Source organism: Magnolia sinica, chromosome 2 (genome assembly GCF_029962835.1).
Source record: "Magnolia sinica isolate HGM2019 chromosome 2, MsV1, whole genome shotgun sequence".
Classification (NCBI taxonomy): domain Eukaryota; kingdom Viridiplantae; phylum Streptophyta; class Magnoliopsida; order Magnoliales; family Magnoliaceae; genus Magnolia; species Magnolia sinica.
Window position 1 is genome coordinate 113,263,163 of NC_080574.1, and position 18,227 is coordinate 113,281,389.

The 18,227-nt window shown below is 39.8% G+C and overlaps 1 long non-coding RNA gene across 1 annotated transcript; it reads right to left on the reverse strand.

Annotated features, from left to right (window-relative positions):
- Positions 1-12,631: 12,631 nt before the first annotated feature.
- Positions 12,632-14,227, reverse strand: LOC131230227 (uncharacterized). Its single transcript, XR_009163913.1, has 2 exons — positions 14,015-14,227; positions 12,632-12,886 (listed from the first exon to the last, which is right to left on the reverse strand). It is a non-coding gene; the product is annotated as an uncharacterized LOC131230227 (long non-coding RNA).
- Between the last annotated feature and the right edge of the window lie 4,000 nt (positions 14,228-18,227).

Consider the following 18,227-nt stretch of genomic DNA (forward strand, 5'->3'; position numbering starts at 1 on the left):
CATACATCCTCTTTGGCTCTTAGTAGGGCTAATTCTTGGTGGGCTACACCGCATTCTAGGGGTTGTCTTCCTACCATTAGGGGTCTATTTCCTGCCTTCATTTTCTAGGAGTTATGGAAGGTCAAGAATGTGGCCCACTTCGACAGGACGGTGATGCGTATCACTTTAGTTATTCAGAACATCACCTGTTGGATCCACCAAATTGGCCCCTTTCTTCCGCTGCCCAAGACTCCTAATCTATCTAATAGGATTACCTCGGTGCCTTAGGAATTGCTAGGCTTGCGCCCTCACCGATCGGGATCCATATCATCAAGTGGATTAGACCACTCCATGGGTGGATTAAAATCAACGTTGATGGTTTAGCTCTGGGCAACTTGGGCGCTTTTTTTTTGGGGGGGAGATGGGGGGGGGGGGGATCACTCAGACAACTTTCTTTTCACCTTCTCCACTCCCTATGGGTTTGGTTCCAATACGAGTGCTGAAATCAGAGTGATTCTAGATGGGCTCACTGAGTGTGAGAGGTAGGGCTTCTCGAGGGTAGAGGTGGAGAGTGACTTAAAGATTGTGGTCTCAGCTCTCTTGAAGCAAGCTCCTTCGGTGTGGTCCATGTGGTATTAGAAGACTAGAATCGGTGATATCATGCACATAATGGAGGTTCGCCTAGCGCACACTTTTAGAGAGGCTAATGCAGTGGCAAATGGTCTTGCCCATTTAAAGAGCATGGGGCAGCGTAGCCAGCTCTTCCAACCTTCAAGAGAGCTCCCCCCTCCATTTGTGGCCTCCTCTTTCTCGATAAAGTGGGCCTCGAAAACCTATGAAGAGCCTAATTTCTTTTGTCTAGTGTCTTCTTTGCCTTTATGATAGGTGGGCCTACTTCTTTTGTTAGCGGGCCTGCCCGAACTAACTTGCTGTATAGTTTTCTCATTGAAATGAAGAGTTACAGATTTTTGAAAAAAAATAAAATTGTATTTACAAAATCTTTAAACAAAAGGAAATTCAAAATGGTTGGTAGTAAAGCCGTTCGTATTGATATACGCAATTGGCTATGATATCCACTTCTATGGTTCCCCGGTCTTCCCAAATATCAGACCCTATCGAGCATGACTAAAAAAAGGTTGTCGCTTTAGCGAAATTGCTATTTGTGCTTTCAAAATGTGTCTATGTAAGAGCTAATGTTTCTCTGGTTATCAATTTTTAATGCCTGACATATTAGAGTTGAGTCTCCGATGTCGCAATGTTCTCTTCCAACTTTGCAAGAGGACCTCTGTCCCTTAGGTATTTGAAAAGGAGAGCTTATGATGTCCTGGATGGGGGTGGGGGAATATGTAAATAATACAAAGATCTCAATTGCTTGAGTAATGAAACCTTGATTCCAAATAATTCATATGACAACCTTCACCTAAAATTTTAGGCAGGACAACCTTATGTCACGAACGTTTTCAAAATCAAAACTTCAAACTAGCAAGAGTAAATTAAAGAATTACAACATTCACCACACAACTAAAATAATTAAATACTTCCAATCCACCAAAAATAAAAACAAGGCGTTCACCACATGGCATAAAGAATTATAGTGATTCGGTGTTTTAAAAACTGCCACACCTACTCCACTCCAAAAATTACGAGGTCCCTCGTAATTTTGGCTTTCACTATAAAAAGGTTTTCACAGAGTCACCTTAGTAACTAATATAGTTCCTTGTGATTTTTACGGGCTATCACAATAAAAACCCAAACTGAGATTTTCACATACTATCTCAAACAAAACTTCAATTGAGATTTTCATAGAAGATCTCCAAAAAAACCTAAACAGAATTTTAGAAGGTATACTTATCTTCAACCGTAAAAGACGTAACAGAAGCTTGTAGAAGAAGGACCTCTTTCTTGAATGTAGATGGTGTTGTGTTTAGTCAAATAGAAAGCGTTTAGGCTTCTATCGATTTTAATTTTGTTAAACCCAAATGCTACTTAATTCAATTCTCTTAGATTTCAAAGAGGAGTATAGTTTACTCTCTTAGATTAAACTTAAAAGATCTGAGACTAAAGGGAATTGAAAAAGCTATTTAAATAAATTATAAATACCAACCAATAGCTTGCTAATAACTTGAGCTTCTTTCTCTCTTGCAGAAGAATTCTGATAATTAACTTGTGTAATTCGGAATGAGAGAAGAACTCAATTTATAAGCAAAGAAGTTAGAACTTCGGTTAGCCCGAGATAGGCTTCAACTAGCCTAAGTTTAGCGGATTCTGTTCAATAGATTTCAGATTGTGTGGGATAAGAATTATCCAAAATTCGGTTGGCCCGAGGTTAACTTCAGCTAGCTGAATAGTGTAATTTGGCTGGACGAATTCCTACGAATGCTGAAAATCGATGCTGCTAGAATTTGACCCGAACTTTCTTAGGCTGGCCGAGTTTCAAGATTTGGCTAACTGAACCAAAATTCAGGCTAGCCGAATTTGCAACAAAAGTTGTTATTTGCTTCAAGCTTGAAGTTAGGGTGGCCAAGGAAGCTTAAGTTAGCCAAACCAGAAGTTAGGTTAGCCGAATTCTAGGTAAAAACAAATGAAAAAATCCATGATTAAACATTTTTTGAAAGAACCTAGTCCTAAGGTCTTTCTAGTATTTATACCACATGAGATATATCAAATATCTGATTCACTTTGGCTTGAACTTTGTTTCGAACTTCATCTTTAATTTGGGCTTGACTTCATCTTGAATTTGAGTGTTCACTCCCCAAGTGTAGGGTTGTGATGTAGTAATAAACTCGGTAAGACCGAGGTCGAATCCACAGGGACTGAAACTTGTACGTTTCCTGAAACTAGATAAAAATAGAACTAGCCTAAGATGCAATCTAAATCAAATAGAATTTAAGGAGTAATTGTGGAATAATTATCTAATAACTTAAGGAATTCAAAGGAAGGAAACTAGGGATTCAGAGGATCCACTTGTAGAGATCAGGGAGATCTTATGCCTGCGTCAAGATTTATTGAATTTAAACTGAACTGACTTGATCTGGTTTTCAAGAGATGGAAGGTATATGAATTAGAATGGATTCCATTACCACACCATGCCCAGGAGACAAAGCAAACAACAGGATTAAACTAATTACCAACCAATCAACATGCCATGAAGGTCAGGAAGGGTATCGTCATCCAACCATGCCCATGAGACGATGGTGAACAACAGGGCTTCCTGACGTTATAAACATCAAAGGGAAAAAGAAATATTCAAAGCCATTGCAGACCCATTGTAATTTCAGTCACAACAGACCATTAAAGACTAAGAAAAACATTCCTTTAATAATCAACTAAAATCAACATCAGTTCAGTCTAAATAAAAGGTACAAGCAAAAAGGTCCCCCATCACGCTGCAAGCTTCACCTCTTAGCCCTAGCTAAGAGGTTCAGCCGGACATGGATGGGCTAGATCTCTTAAAAACAAAATAAACAAATTAAAATAAAAATAAAAGGAAAAAGGAAAAAAATAAAACTCTCTTCATGCGTCAAAGGATGTCTCCAAATTTCTGTCTAAAAAGCCCCCCTCCTCCTTTCACTTTTTCTTTCTTTTATAAGCTAAAAGGACGTGGGCCAGGAGAGAGCCGAAGCTCCTTACGCACGTTGCTGGAGTTGGAGTCGTCCTCTCTTCGCAGTTCGAATCGTAGCAGGAATGGATTTCTTACGGTGTTTTTCTGGTGGGGCCCATTCTTGGTTTCAGACAGGAGATCCACTCCATTCACCAGATTCTCCTCGAAATTTCGACCGGAGATGGTCGGTTCTGGTCGTCCGTTAATGCGGCCCACTGAGATAATCAGGCTGCAACGGCAGTTAAACGGTCTTCTTGCGATCACTATAACAATCATGTGAATGTACATGGCTGCCAAATATCAGCATGACTTCGATTGATTTTGGAATTCCTACAATATGAACCGGTCGGATCTTCCTCTTGGCCAGCCATGGTGGCCCACCTGGGTCGACAGATCCAGCCGCAGAACAGAGCTTACGTAGCTCTGTTCGCGCTGGTGGGATGGTGGGGCCCATTATTGATGTCATCGGAGAAATCCACCACGTCCATTACGTTCTACTCAAAAAATTGGTTGGAAAAGACTAGTTTTGGACGTCCTCTGATGTGGTCCACTGGATTTCTTATTGCACTGCTCGTCCTACTTTTGAAAGGTAGGGAACCCATTCTCGCTGTCTTTTGCAATTCTGTCCTCTAGGCTATGATAAGAGAAAGCGTGGTCTTCTGATGGACGGTCTAGATCAGACCTTTGGAGCATGTTGGTGGCCCATAAGATCCCACCCGCAAGCTCTCTGTTCGCGTTCGCAGCGGCAGAAAAACCGAAATTTGCTTCCTGTGTTGCCATGCACGTTTAGTGCAAAAAGTGTACTATGTACACTGTATGATGATTATGAGAAATCCACACCATCCATCTTGTTCCCCATTTCATTTGAGCCGTGGGGGCCGAAGTTAAAGCGTATCTGGACAGCGGGTGGGCCCCAAATCAGGGTTTTATGAGCTGATCTATTAGTTTAGCCACTTTCACGAGGATCCAATGGCTGAAATTTGACGTGTACGGTTAGTTTTTGGTCCTCGAGCCATGTATAAAGTTTCGAGCCAAACAGATGATGGAAACCCAGTGATCTTGCATTCTGGCTGACTTTCAGGCCGCTTGAGCTTCAGTTTCTCAATTTTCGCGGATCCCTGGCGTGTAATTCCATTGATCTTGGTCCCCTGGAGTCCGTCCCTTGCCTTGGTGCATTCTGAACGTTAAATCCATACTTTTAGCATCCCGATCCAGTCTCAGCTCGCAATTCCACCTTGCAACAAAAACATGATTAAAATGGGTTATTCAATGGTACCATGTTTATAAATCCAAGCAATAACTGGGTCTGATATGCAATATTCGACCCTCAACACAACCCCCAACCAGCATCTTGCTAGTCCCGAGCAAGGTATGCGAAAAATAAATTGAGAATTACAGAACAATTTCTACAAACTCAAGAGATTTATGAAACAATTCAGATACTCGATTTCTAAGATTCATGAATGTTGGCATTACTTTCTCCTGAAATCAAGCTCACGGTAAACTTCATAATCAAGCTCAAGTATTAATCCATTAATTAGAACGATTCTAAATATTGAATTCCATGGGTGTATCGTCTAATCTTGACTTGTCAACATTAAGATTCACCTCTCTATTTAAGGATATCATTGGTAACCAATAAAAGAATTCACGATAACTCAAACTTGCCTCACACATTATCTTTTTATTCTTGTTAATTTTTAATTTTTCCATTAAAAGTAATGCCAAGAAGGGGAATCAAATCCTCACCTAAAGGGAGCAAACCTATGATGAAGACTGTATACCAAATTTTTTTTTTCACATATCATTCATAGGGAATTAAATCTACACCTAAAGGGAGCAAACCTATGGTGAAGATTATTTGCCCAACCATTTCCAAAGGCATCCGGTTTTTTTTTCTTCTCTCTCTCTTTTTTTTTTCTTATTCTTTGTATTGAACAAGATGGACAATTCCCCAGGTTGGTTCCTTCCATGCTTAATGATCACCAAGTTATAATTCAATATCGAACTGAAACCTTAATGTGCAAGCGAGATGTGACCTGTGAATCCATGACTCAATCAATGTTTACAACTTTTAATAATGGATTAACAATTCAAACTTAGCAGTGAAATTCAATAGATAACTGAATCCAAGAGTCATAAAGTACCAACATCACGCATCTTGAAATTCTAAGTGCCCTAGATGGCCGTCAAAATCACTTCGAATTCATCAGAAATCCTGAAAAATTAAAAAAATTTCACAACTTTTGCTCAAGACCAAGAAAACACTGATTAGGAAACCTAATCTCCCACCCCCAATCAAAAATCTACATTGTCCTCAATGTAAAAGAAATAAACATGCAATACACATGAGACAACGGAAATATAGGAGGAGTGATGGAAAGATAGTACCTGGATGAAAAGAATCAAGAGGCTTTCCAAAGATATCTACGTAAGAGCGGGTCAGCACAAAAGAAAAACCAACATAAGTAAAATAAAATAATAAAAATAAAATCCTATCTATACCACTTTCGTAGGTGCTCTCGATTGCATTTAGCGTATGCAACAAGCCTTTAAACCCCTAGGTTGCCCCTAGTGGACGAGTTGTAGTCTCGTGAGGGTTTGCAGTAATGTTACCCACAAACATTGAACTAACTAATGATAAAAACGAAATGAAATGAAGAGTTGGGTTGCCTCTCAGGAGCGTTAAGTTTACCGTCTTTAACCAGACAAATAAAGCAACAGCGCTAGTCGATCATGTCGCAAGGTTCCTCTTTCGGCCAGTATCTTGATAAGTTTCTCAGTAAGTTCCTCAACAGGATCATCCAAAAGCCCTTTTTGCAATAGGCTTGGACGCCTTGGAGCATGACCTTCCATAGAAACTTATGTACCTCATAAGAAATTTTCCGTTGAAGTGCTTGAGGTATCCATAGTATATATGATTCACCTGTGACAGAAGAAGTTTCAACGTTAGTATCCCATAGTGAATCAGAAACTCCAGGTAGATAAAGTTTAGAAAACTTCACAAGAAGTAATGTAGTCTCAACACATTCCGAAGTGTCAGACTTCGGTTCAATTTTCAGCTCCTCCTTCCTTAATGGTAAACGTTCAAGATCTGTGGAACAAGGGGCTTCAAAGTAAGGGTTCTCTCGGTCAGTGATGACTACCGAGATGTTGTCTTGCAAGGCATTCACTATGTCTCTTATCATGGGATCATTTGAATCTGCAAAGTGTGCCAAACAATCATCAAAAGAGTTGGGACATTCAGCTGAGGGTGACTCATTTTTCACATTAAAACTTGTGATGATCTGCCCAAAGAATCCATTGTCTTTAAAGGTAAACGGAGGTGTGCTCTCTTGCTCCAGCCCTACACAGATAGATTGAAAATCAATAGGGGAAGCATCGATGTGATCACTTTGTTCATTGAAACTACTCAATCGAGGTGTTGAATTGTCAAACGTGTACAGCTCAGATGGTGGCCTCAACTTAGTGGTTTTAATTTCCAAGGTCGTAGCGAGCAACTCGTCCTTCTCCCGAATCACATCATCATTTAATTCAGAGAAGTGGTCCAAACATGTTTCACAAGAGTTAGAAGGGTTGATTGTAAGGGGCTCATCTTCCACCTTAAAATCAGACATGTCAGGTGAGGGAAGTGGCTCATTATGACCGACCACTTCATGTACATCTTGATCATTGACCTGGACCAAACTTGAGATTGATTCTAGGGGACTTTGGGCGCATATTCATGATCATCATCCCAATAAGCATCATTGTCTAATTCCGTGCAGTACACACTTAGGATGGGGTCGCTCTCCCCACATTCTACACCTAAGTTCGGTTGAGGTTTGAAAAAACTAACCTCTATGTCATCATTGAGATCCTGTGTGTCATGTGAGGAAAGTGTGTCATCATCACTGTATTTGAAAGATACCCACGCATCTTGACCATTCCTTTGAACAGTCATCGAGATCAACTCATCAGGAAATTGAACCATATGCTCATTGATAGAATCCAACTCCTCATTTGTAATTCCAGAATTCTTCCAAAGCGAGTTAGGATCACTTTTCTCGCATTGTATTTCTAGAATGAATTGTGGCTGAGATAACCGAGCCTCCTCTATCTTATCAAGGCGCGAATTAAGTGCTTCCAACGATTTTCTCATTTCCGTGAGATAGGCCAGGCTACGCTGAGCTGAATCCTCTTGGATTGTTTCTGGTTGGATATCAATGGTAGGGTATCCAAGAGGATAATCATTATAACATATAGTTAGTTCATCTTCCAAATTTTGATGTTTCCCCTGGTAATAGTCATACTGATCATACATGGGAGAATATGATGGTTGATAATAATCTTCGTTTCCATAATTACGATCATATATGGCCCTATTAACAGATGGAACATAACGTTTTAGTCGGTTCTCAATGTCTGTTCTTGATGGAGAAAAATCTTGAGGTATAAGTTGAATTCCACAACCCTCAGGCATTCCTCAATATCTCTTATCCATCTCGGCATATGCACGTACCCACGCTTCCATGGTAGAACCCTAACTCTGAGTCTGAAAAAAGAAGAATCCTACAGCAATACATAAAGTAAGAGGAGAAGTTAGAAAGATGTTACCAGACTAGAGATTCTTATATTAAGATCCTGCAAAAGAAAACAACAAAAATTAGTTTCTAAATCTAAAAATTCTAAAGTAATGTTAGTTTTTAAACAAAAAGTCTACAAGTAGAAAATTTCTAAAAATAAATTAGGAAACAAAGTTAGATTCTAAAAGAGTTAGAATTAGAAAGCTAATAAAAATAGAAAGTTAGTTTCTAAAAAGGAAAGTTCCAGAATTAGAAAATTTCTAAAAATAAAGGAAAGATGAGTTAGTTTCTAAAATTAGAAAGAAACTCTAAAAAAAATAAAAATAACTAACCAAGTTTCTAAAAACAAAAGAGGAAAGTTTCTAAAAATAAACTATTTCTAAAAAAAATAAAATAAAATAAAATAAATAGGAAAATACTAGAATTAGAAAATTTCTAAAATTCAAACCCTAATTCTAAAAATAGAAAAAGTAGAGGAATTAGAAAAGGATTACCAATTTAGAAGTTTATGTCAGGATCCTACAAAACAGGAAACAAGTTAATTCTAAAAATCAAATAAAAATAAAAATCTAAAACTAAAGTTAGTAAAATCCTAATCTCAAACTAATTCTAAAACTAATTAATTTCAAAGAATCGTAACCGTCAGCCCCCGGCAACGGCGCAAAAAACTTGTTCACTCCCCAAGTGTAGGGTTGTGATGTAGTAATAAACTCGGTAAGACCGAGGTCGAATCCACAGGGACTGAAACTTGTACGTTTCCTGAAACTAGATAGAAATAGAACTAGCCTAAGATGCAATCTAAATCAAATAGAATTTAAGGAGTAATTGTGGAATAATTATCCAATAACTTAAGGAATTCAAAGGAAGGAAACTAGGGATTCAGAGGATCCACTTGTAGAGATCAGGGGGATCTTATGCCTGCGTCAAGATTTATTGAATTTAAACTGAACTGACTTGATCTGGTTTTCAAGAGATGGAAGGTATATGAATTAGAATGGATTCCATCACCACACCATGCCCAGGAGACAAAGCAAACAATAGGATTAAACTAATTACCAACCAATCAACATGCTATGAACGTCAGGAAGGGTACCATCATCCAACCATGCCCATGAGACGATGGTGAACAACAGGGCTTCCTGACGTTATAAACATCAAAGGGAAAAAGAAATATTCAAAGCCATTGCAGACCCATTGTAATTTCAGTCACAACAGACCATTAAAGACTAAGAAAAACATTCCTTTAATAATCAACTAAAATCAACATCAGTTCAGTCTAAACAAAAGGCACAAGCAAAAAGGTCCCCCATCACGCTGCAAGCTTCACCTCTTAGCCCTAGCTAAGAGGTTCAGCCGGACATGGATGGGCTGGATCTCTTAAAAACAAAATAAACAAATTAAAATAAAAATAAAAGGAAAAGGAAAAAAACAAAACTCTCTTCACGCGTCAAAGGATGTCTCCAAATTTCCGTCTAAAAAGCCCCCCTCCTCCTTTCACTTTTTCTTTCTTTTATAAGCTAAAAGGACGTGGGCCAGGAGAGAGCCGAAGCTCCTTACGCACGTTGCTGGAGTTGGAGTCGTCCTCTTTTCGCAGTTCGAATCGTAGCAGGAATGGATTTCTTACGGTGTTTTTCTGGTGGGGCCCATTCTTGGTTTCAAACAGGAGATCCACTCCGTTCACCAGATTCTCCTTGAAATTTCGACCGGAGATGGTCGGTTCTGGTCGTCCGTTGATGCGGCCCACTGAGATAATCAGGCTGCAACGGCAGTTAAACGGTCTTCTTGCGATCACTATAACAATCATGTGAATGTACATGGCCGCCAAATATCAGCATGACTTCGATTGATTTTGGAATTCCTACAATATGAACCGGTCGGATCTTCCTCTTGGCCAGCCATGGTGGCCCACCTGGGTCGACAGATCCAGCCGCAGAACAGAGCTTACGCAGCTCTGTTCACGCTGGTGGGATGGTGGGGCCCATTATTGATGTCATCGGAGAAATCCACCACGTCCATTACGTTCTACTCGAAAAACCGGTTGGAAAAGACTAGTTTTGGACGTCCTCTGATGTGGTCCATTGGATTTCTTATTGCACTGACCGACCACTTCGCGTACGTCTTGATCATCATCCCAATATGCAATTCTGTCCTCTAGGCTATGATAAGAGGAAGCGTGGTCTTCTGATGGACGGTCTAGATCAGACCTTTGGAGCATGTTGGTGGCCCACAAGATCCCACCCGCAAGCTCTCTGTTCGCGTTCGCAGCAGCAGAAAAATCGAAATTTGCTTCCTGTGTTGCCATGCACGTTTAGTGCAAAAAGTGTACTATGTACACTGTATGATGATTATGAGAAATGCACACCATCCATCTTGTTCCCCATTTCATTTGAGTCGTGGGGGCCGAAGTTAAAGCGTATCTGGAAAGCGGGTGGGCCCCAAATCAGGGTTTTATGAGCTGATCTATTAGTTCAGCCACTTTCACGAGGATCCAATGGCTGAAATTTGACGTGTACGGTTAGTTTTTGGTCCTCGAGCCATGTATAAAGTTTCGAGCCAAACAGATGATGGAAACCCAGTGATCTTGCATTCTGGCTGACTTTCAGGCCGCTTGAGCTTCAGTTTCTCAATTTTCGCAGATCCCTGGTGTGTAATTCCGTTGATCTTAGTCCCCTGGAGTCCGTCCCTTGCCTTGGTGCATTCTGAACGTTAAATCCATACTTTTAGCATCCCGATCCAGTCTCAGCTCGCAATTCCACCTTGCAACATAAACATGATTAAAATGGGCTATTCAACGGTACCATGTTTATAAATCCAAGCAATAACTGGGTCTGATATGCAATATTCGACCCTCAACATTGAGCTCGATTTTTTCTTGAACATAAGCCGATCTTGAGCTTGATCTTTTCTAAAACATAGACCGATCTTGAGCTTGATCTTCTCTTGAACATAGACCGATATTTAAAGATCTACTTTGAAGTGGTTTTGTCTTATGAAATTTGACAACCTATGTGTGCTCAGCATCCTAGCACTTATAGTGTTGTTGTTGTTCGGAGAGCTTTTTAGACAAGTCTTAAACAAGAGTCTTAGTATCTAAAACTTCTATGTGAAGAGCTTCTACCGCAACAAGCTCAGAGTCATGTGTTCACCGAAGTCGGGAAAGTTGCTTTCTAGCATTCCATAGGGCTTTAAGAAATTGGTTTGCCAAATGACGAACACACTAAGCATCATTGTAATTATGCAAGATGGTTTGCACTTTGCGTAGGATGTCTCCATACTCTTGTGCAGTCTGATTATATGACTCAAGGGAATGGACTGCTTCAAGACATGATGGAATGTCTTTGACCACGTTGTTCTGCATAGGTCTCGTAAGCTAAACTTAAAGATATCTTCTATGAGGTCGCTAGCTGAGGAAATTATATTGGAAGCCATTCATAGAGGAATTTGAGAGTGTAAGGTTGGAGAGAAGAATGGCCTAGGCAATTATTTATAAGTCAAACCCTAGAGAGAAATCCTGCATTTGGTGCAATTTGGCTAACAATTAATGATTGCATAGCGGCATTTCATGTTTTTATGAGAATGGTTTAGTTCCCAATAAGTAGATTTGGGGATTGAAAAGGCATGTAGTAAATGTTATCGAACACAACGATTCAATGAATAATCGTCATTGGTATATGAATCTACAATTGAGATTGATTAATTCAATCATCTAGCTCAATGAAGGAATGGATCATAATTGAGTTCGACTAGTAAAATTAGTCATAGCTTTTTTTTTATTAAGATCGATGGAGATGAATCAAAGGAATAAAAATTAATTCCTTATGTTAAAAAATAATTCTTTATATAATCTTAAAAAGATGAAGTCTCAATGTAGCCAATAGTGGAGAGCTTCATATTGAGCCACATAATTAGCCATCAAGTCAGCCATTTGGCCTTGACAGACTAGTTGTTGAGGTCGATATGCTCTTTCCTACTAAGGGAAGGTTCGCCTAATAGCTACACTTCCTTCTTCTTGGTCAGTGATAGCTTTAGCTTTATTCCATATAGTGGTTACATGATGTGGAATGACCAATGTTGCTCGAAGTTGAAGCTAAATTATACGGCCTCGGTTTTCTAGGTCGATGGAGCGATTTCCATGGCAGAATTCTCTTCTTAACCTACACTTGAGTGGTTAAAGATTTTCAACTTGATGCTGGATTCATCGATAGGCCGTGAAAATCTTATACCTATATTGTGGAATTGATGGATCGTCTATGCATCAATAAAGGAGATTCAACATAGTAATCTTAAGGCATACCTAATTGGGAAGACATCCCGATGCCTCAATGTTGCTGACAGGAATCTTGATGTAACGCCCCGGTTTTCAGGACCCGAGTATATGACCCGTGTCCCAAAAACCCGAGTGTTAACTTTAAAGGATGGTCGAATTCGAGTGTACATTTTTTTTTTCTTCATCAGAGTAAGCAAATGAGTGTAGTATGGACAAATCGACATAAAGGAAAATTTCATTATCATTCAAATTTACAAGAAGCTGCCCATAATGACTTATACAAACTAATGTCTCTAAATTTAACAAGTACAAGATTTACAAGAATTTAATACATGAAGAATGACGGAAAGCATATAAATGTCAACAGCAAGATCACGCAGCTCCTCCAGGTAAATACAGTCATGCATTCCTGGCGATCGTACCCTGCTCCTCATCAAGTCTGAACATACATATCACTAAAGTCACCTGTATTACCTGTACGGTTGTATATTTGATGGATGAGTGGCCAACTCAGTGTGAATTCCCCTCAAGATTACACACCGCCGCATTAGGTAAGAGATAGTATAAAACATCCAGACAACCAAAACAGAGTAAATGCAGTCTTATTAGGTGCATGGATGCATGAATGCAATCATCGACCCGGGTAAATCATCCAGACGGTCGGAGCTCCAGGAAAAACATCCAGACAGGCAATGGGGTCATCACCCAAAGATGTGAGTGGTCATCAGCGCAACACGCAGCGTAATCGTATGGGCATGAGTGATCCAAGTCATCATCATAAATCGATCGGCTGGTCATTAGCGCAACTCGCAGCGTAATCGCATGGGCATAATGATCTAAGCCGTCGTAGTATGCCATGCATGCATGATTAGCCAAGTCATTATTAGTCCATTTACAACCAGCCAATTTAGATAAGCTCAAAGGTCACTACGGAGAGCACATGGCCCAGCGTAGGCCGACAGCTCGGGCATAGTGTCTCATTACCACCATCCCCGGCTCATGAGGCTACCATCTTAGGATGTTTAATGGAAACCCGTCAACTAGTGGCTAATCATATTACGATATATGGGGCTTACCATCGTATGGTTACACAGTATAAAACATCGAACCCATATAGGAAAAATATCAGAACAAAGCCACATAGGGCGATATCAAACAAGCCACATAGGGCAATTATCAAAATAGGCCTCATAGGGCGAGTGTCAAAACCATGCGATAAAAGACCATCCTTGAAAACCATTTGGACATAATAACCCTGGATGGTAGGCCCACATCAATGATCCATTTAGATAACCACTCAATAACCACTAAGTCGAAGGTCCATTTTAATCAAAACTAGTCAGGTTACATCCCAAGTATGGGTGTACATCTATAGGTGGGGGTTTCCCACTGATGTACCAATTTAAAGTCCATAAGCAATACACAAATAATCCACAAGCATGAACAAATATACAGGATGAACATTAAGCAGGCAATATAACAATTCAATTTCCACCAGCTAACACATGTGATTATAAGAGAGAGATATCAATTATAATTTTTAATAAAAACTATAACTTAAGCTAATGAGAAGATGAAAAGCTCAAGGGGAAGAATCATCACCTTACAGTTGGATCGCCTACCAGCATGGCTAGGGGACATGTGGTCCCTTATAATCGAGTCCTATCATGAATTAGGAAATTACATGGTTAGATCGAGTTTTACGAACTATTCATGGTTGAGATTATAACCTAGGGTTTGGATTATTTATCTTAGGGGCTTAATGTAGGATTAGGGTTTTCATCTTAGGGTTTAGTCTTAAACTTAGATTTTAGGATTTGAGCTCTAGTTGGCGTGCCATTAATTACAATATAAATTTAATAATTTCAAGATCACTTTTAGTGTTAGTGTTATAATTTATATTATCTAACACACTAATACTAATCATTATGATGATAATTGGCATTATAACCCACTATTTATAATAATATTCAAGAGTGTCAAAACAAAGCACCAATGTCTAGATATTATTTTATTATATTTTATTTTTGTCTAACGTAACTAACTTTAGTATAGATAATTTACTAATGGCTATTCTTAGCTAATATTCATAGTAGAAGTATTAGTTAGTCAATACCTATAATGATAATTCACAACATAAGAGGGTGGAGGGTTTATACCTCAGCAGGAGTTAAGTGTGGCCCAACTCCTATTCTAGTGAGTTAACTTGGCAGTGAGTCAGGGTTCAACTCCCTTCTTTCTCTTTTCCTCTTTCTCCTCTCTTATTCCTTCTGCTTTTCCCTTTGCTGAACATCCAGCAACAACCACCAGGTGCAACCCAACTCGGTCCAGTGACTCGACTCGACTCAAGGAGAAAATTGAGTCAGCAATGCAGCGAGTTGACTCTCCTACTCCTAACTCCAACTCTCTCCTTCATCTCCTTCTACATGTCTTCCACCTCCTGGAAGTCCAGCAAGAAGTACGGGCTGGACCAGACCGGTATGGCTGGACTCATTCCAGCAGTTCTGTCGGGCCAGAACCCAGTTACTGAGTCGGCCCGACTCAGTGCGGTACCAACCATGGCCACATAGTTGATGTGAGTGCAGCAACAACCTGCTCTCCCTATCTCTTCATGGCTGAGTGAGTCTAGACTCAACTTAGTCATGGCCCAACACAGCAAGCCCTGTCTAACTCGAACCAGACTCGGTGAACTCGCTAAGTTAACGTGGCCATGGCCAGCCAGCAGCACAACTGCACTATTTTTCCTCACCTCTGCTTCCTCTCTCAGACGTGATTCCCATCATTTGTACTGCGATGATTGGGCCACACATTTACATATTTAAATCCATGACCAGCCTCACCACAAACAGCAGTGACGGTGCAAGCTTACCGTGGAAGATGATCGAGCGTTAATGGCATCTTCCCACCCACTACTCCTTCCTTCATTCTGACGGCATGGGACAACTCCTAAGGGTACATTGGAGCTTGGTGAAAGGATGGAATGGAGCTTGGATGCCGTTTGGTTGGTGGGTTCAGAAGAACAAGGAGGAGGATGGTTTTTCCTCGGGCGGCTGTAATTCTCTTTAGGTTTTTGTAGGAGCTGGGAGAGAGTCATTTTCACTCCTTACTTATGGCCAAAACCTAACTCTCAGAGCCGTTGAATGAAAATTGGATGGTAAGGATTTGGCCTGCTCGAAACCGTCTTCAAATACGGTGGGTAAAATTGAAACCGTCCACAATTTTTTTTGAAACGCCCTAAGCAAATGGACGGTAGAGATCCCTCTAGGATGGAGGGTTGAAATGGCGTAGGAGCAGCTCACGCGGATCGCTGAGCTGGCGTGTGGAGAGAGAAATGGAGTTTCCGTTTTGGGGAGATATGTGCTTTCGGGTCCTACTTGTGCTGGTTGTTGTGTGAACACACATGTGTAGGGGCTTGCATGAGTGACATGGTTCTAGTCAGGCCCATGCTGCACACACGATGGACGGTCTGGATCATCAACTTGGGTCCACATTTGTGGGCCATGGTGGGTCCAAAACGGACGCTGTCCGTCAGCTGGCGCAACGAGAGGGAGAGAGAAAAACTCTCCATTTTTGGAGAAGCACGGGTCAGCCCGTGCTGACCGGTCTAACCAGCCTGGTGCACAACGGGTGCATCCCCTGTGGTGCACATGCGACGCAGGTGTGGGGTCCACCGTGATGTTTTTGAGAAATCCACACCGTCTAGATGATTCTAGAGGTCATATTAGGTCACCTAACTAAAGATGAGGTGGATCCAAAGCCTAGGTCGGGCCCACAACTTGATTTGGGTCGTATTGGTGGATTCCTGCAATTCCAACGGTCGGATCATATCGAATTTGAACGACAACGGTTAAAAGGGCTAAGGGATCTATTCAGGCAACCGAGACCACTTACGCTATGGATTTAGAATATTAAATGCTATTACTAGAATAAGTTTTAATGTTTATTATTATTATTATTATTATTATTATTTTCCTTTATATATTTTGTCATATATAATTTATATTAATACAAATTGTTAATATATAAATTATATGAATATCAGTATGCAGAGATTAATAAATATATATTATTATTTGTATGGTCATATATGTGTTAGGTTTTTAGATTTTATATAAGTCATTAGATTTTCTAGTATATTTTATTTTTATGTATTACAGATTCTATAGTTCGTAATTTATGTTAATGAGGTTGTAAGTATATGCACATAACATGGATTATAGTTACATATCATTTTAACATGAAATTTTCCATCTTTACAAAGTACATACACTTCATAGTTTATATATTTAGGTTGCATTATTTATACATTTATATTAAATTAATTTATATGGTAACACTCGAGTATTGCAAAGTACGGGGTGTTACACTTGATCTTCTGTACCTTACACCTTTAGGAGAACCTTCAATGGGACTAGGGTTTTCTCACTTATGTTGGTGAGAGGACCAAGACATCTATTTATAAGAAAAAAGGCTAGAAGCTTACCTATCACACTTCTCCCCTTTAGGGTCTCCATACCGTAGGTTATCATATCTGAATTAATAACTGAGTATAGGGACTGCGGTTCAAGTGTCCCACCCATTGACAATGATCACGATTGAAGTGGGGCCCATTGAATCGCTGAATCTAAATAATCCAACGGTCAGATATGATGATCATGTGTGGCCCACCTGATATGAGTCTTACATTCTCCCACTTAGGCTACACTGATCTCCAAAAGAAAATAAAACATTTTAATTTATTTGTGAAAAATAATTTATAAAATGCATTTACTTTTTAAAGTTCCTAATGGACGCCCTACTGAATTTTAAAACAACATCGTTGGATAATTATAGGCAACGCTTGTCAGATATGGTCCATAAGACTACAGATATTGAATCATGGTAGTCAACACAACATTTATACATTTCGAAGTGCGACAAATCATGGTCACGAATACCAATAGCCTCAACGACATGGATCAAAGATATGGGGTGTGGTATGAAGATTGCACATCTAATGTGATCATACGTGCCTATCTTCAAGTGGTCCATCTGAACGTGTCACTAAGACACAAACCAAATTCTTGCTTACTCAAAACTGAAAGTGCACACTGAAGGAGAAGCAAGATATAAACTGAATAACAGAATCATCAATGCATATAAAAGAGATCTCTGAAATATTTGTACATAATCGGATCAAAGCTGAAAACTCCCACTACTGAAATACATCCTTGGGATCTACAACTCCCATAGACGTCACATGTTCCTTAAAGAGCGTAATAGGAAGACCTTTAGTGAGAGGATCCGCTATCATCTGCCTCGTGCCGATGAGTTCTTCAGATACCGGATGATTCTGAACTCTCTCCTTCACAACAAGATACTTAATGTCAATATGTTTTGACCTTGATGAATGCTTATTGTTGTTGGAGAAGTTAACCGCAACTGAAGTATCACAATAGATTTTCAATGGTTTTGGGATCATTTGCACAACTCGAAAAAACTCTAAAGCCAGATCACCTGACTCGTGACTTCATGAAAAGATACATACTTTGCTTTCATGGTACAAGATGCCGTAATGGACTGTTTTACGCTCTTCCATGATACGGCTCCACCACCCATCATAAATACATAGCCTGAGGTGGACTTCTTGCTGTCGAGACAGCCTACAAAATCTGCATCTGTATATCCAACCAGCTCCAAATGGTCAGATTTCCTATACGTGAGTGCGAAGTCTTTTGTTCTTTGCAGGTAGCGCAATACTTTCTTAATAGTTATCTAATGGTTCATCCCTGGATTGCTAAGGTACATGCCCAACATTCAAACCACAAAAGAAATA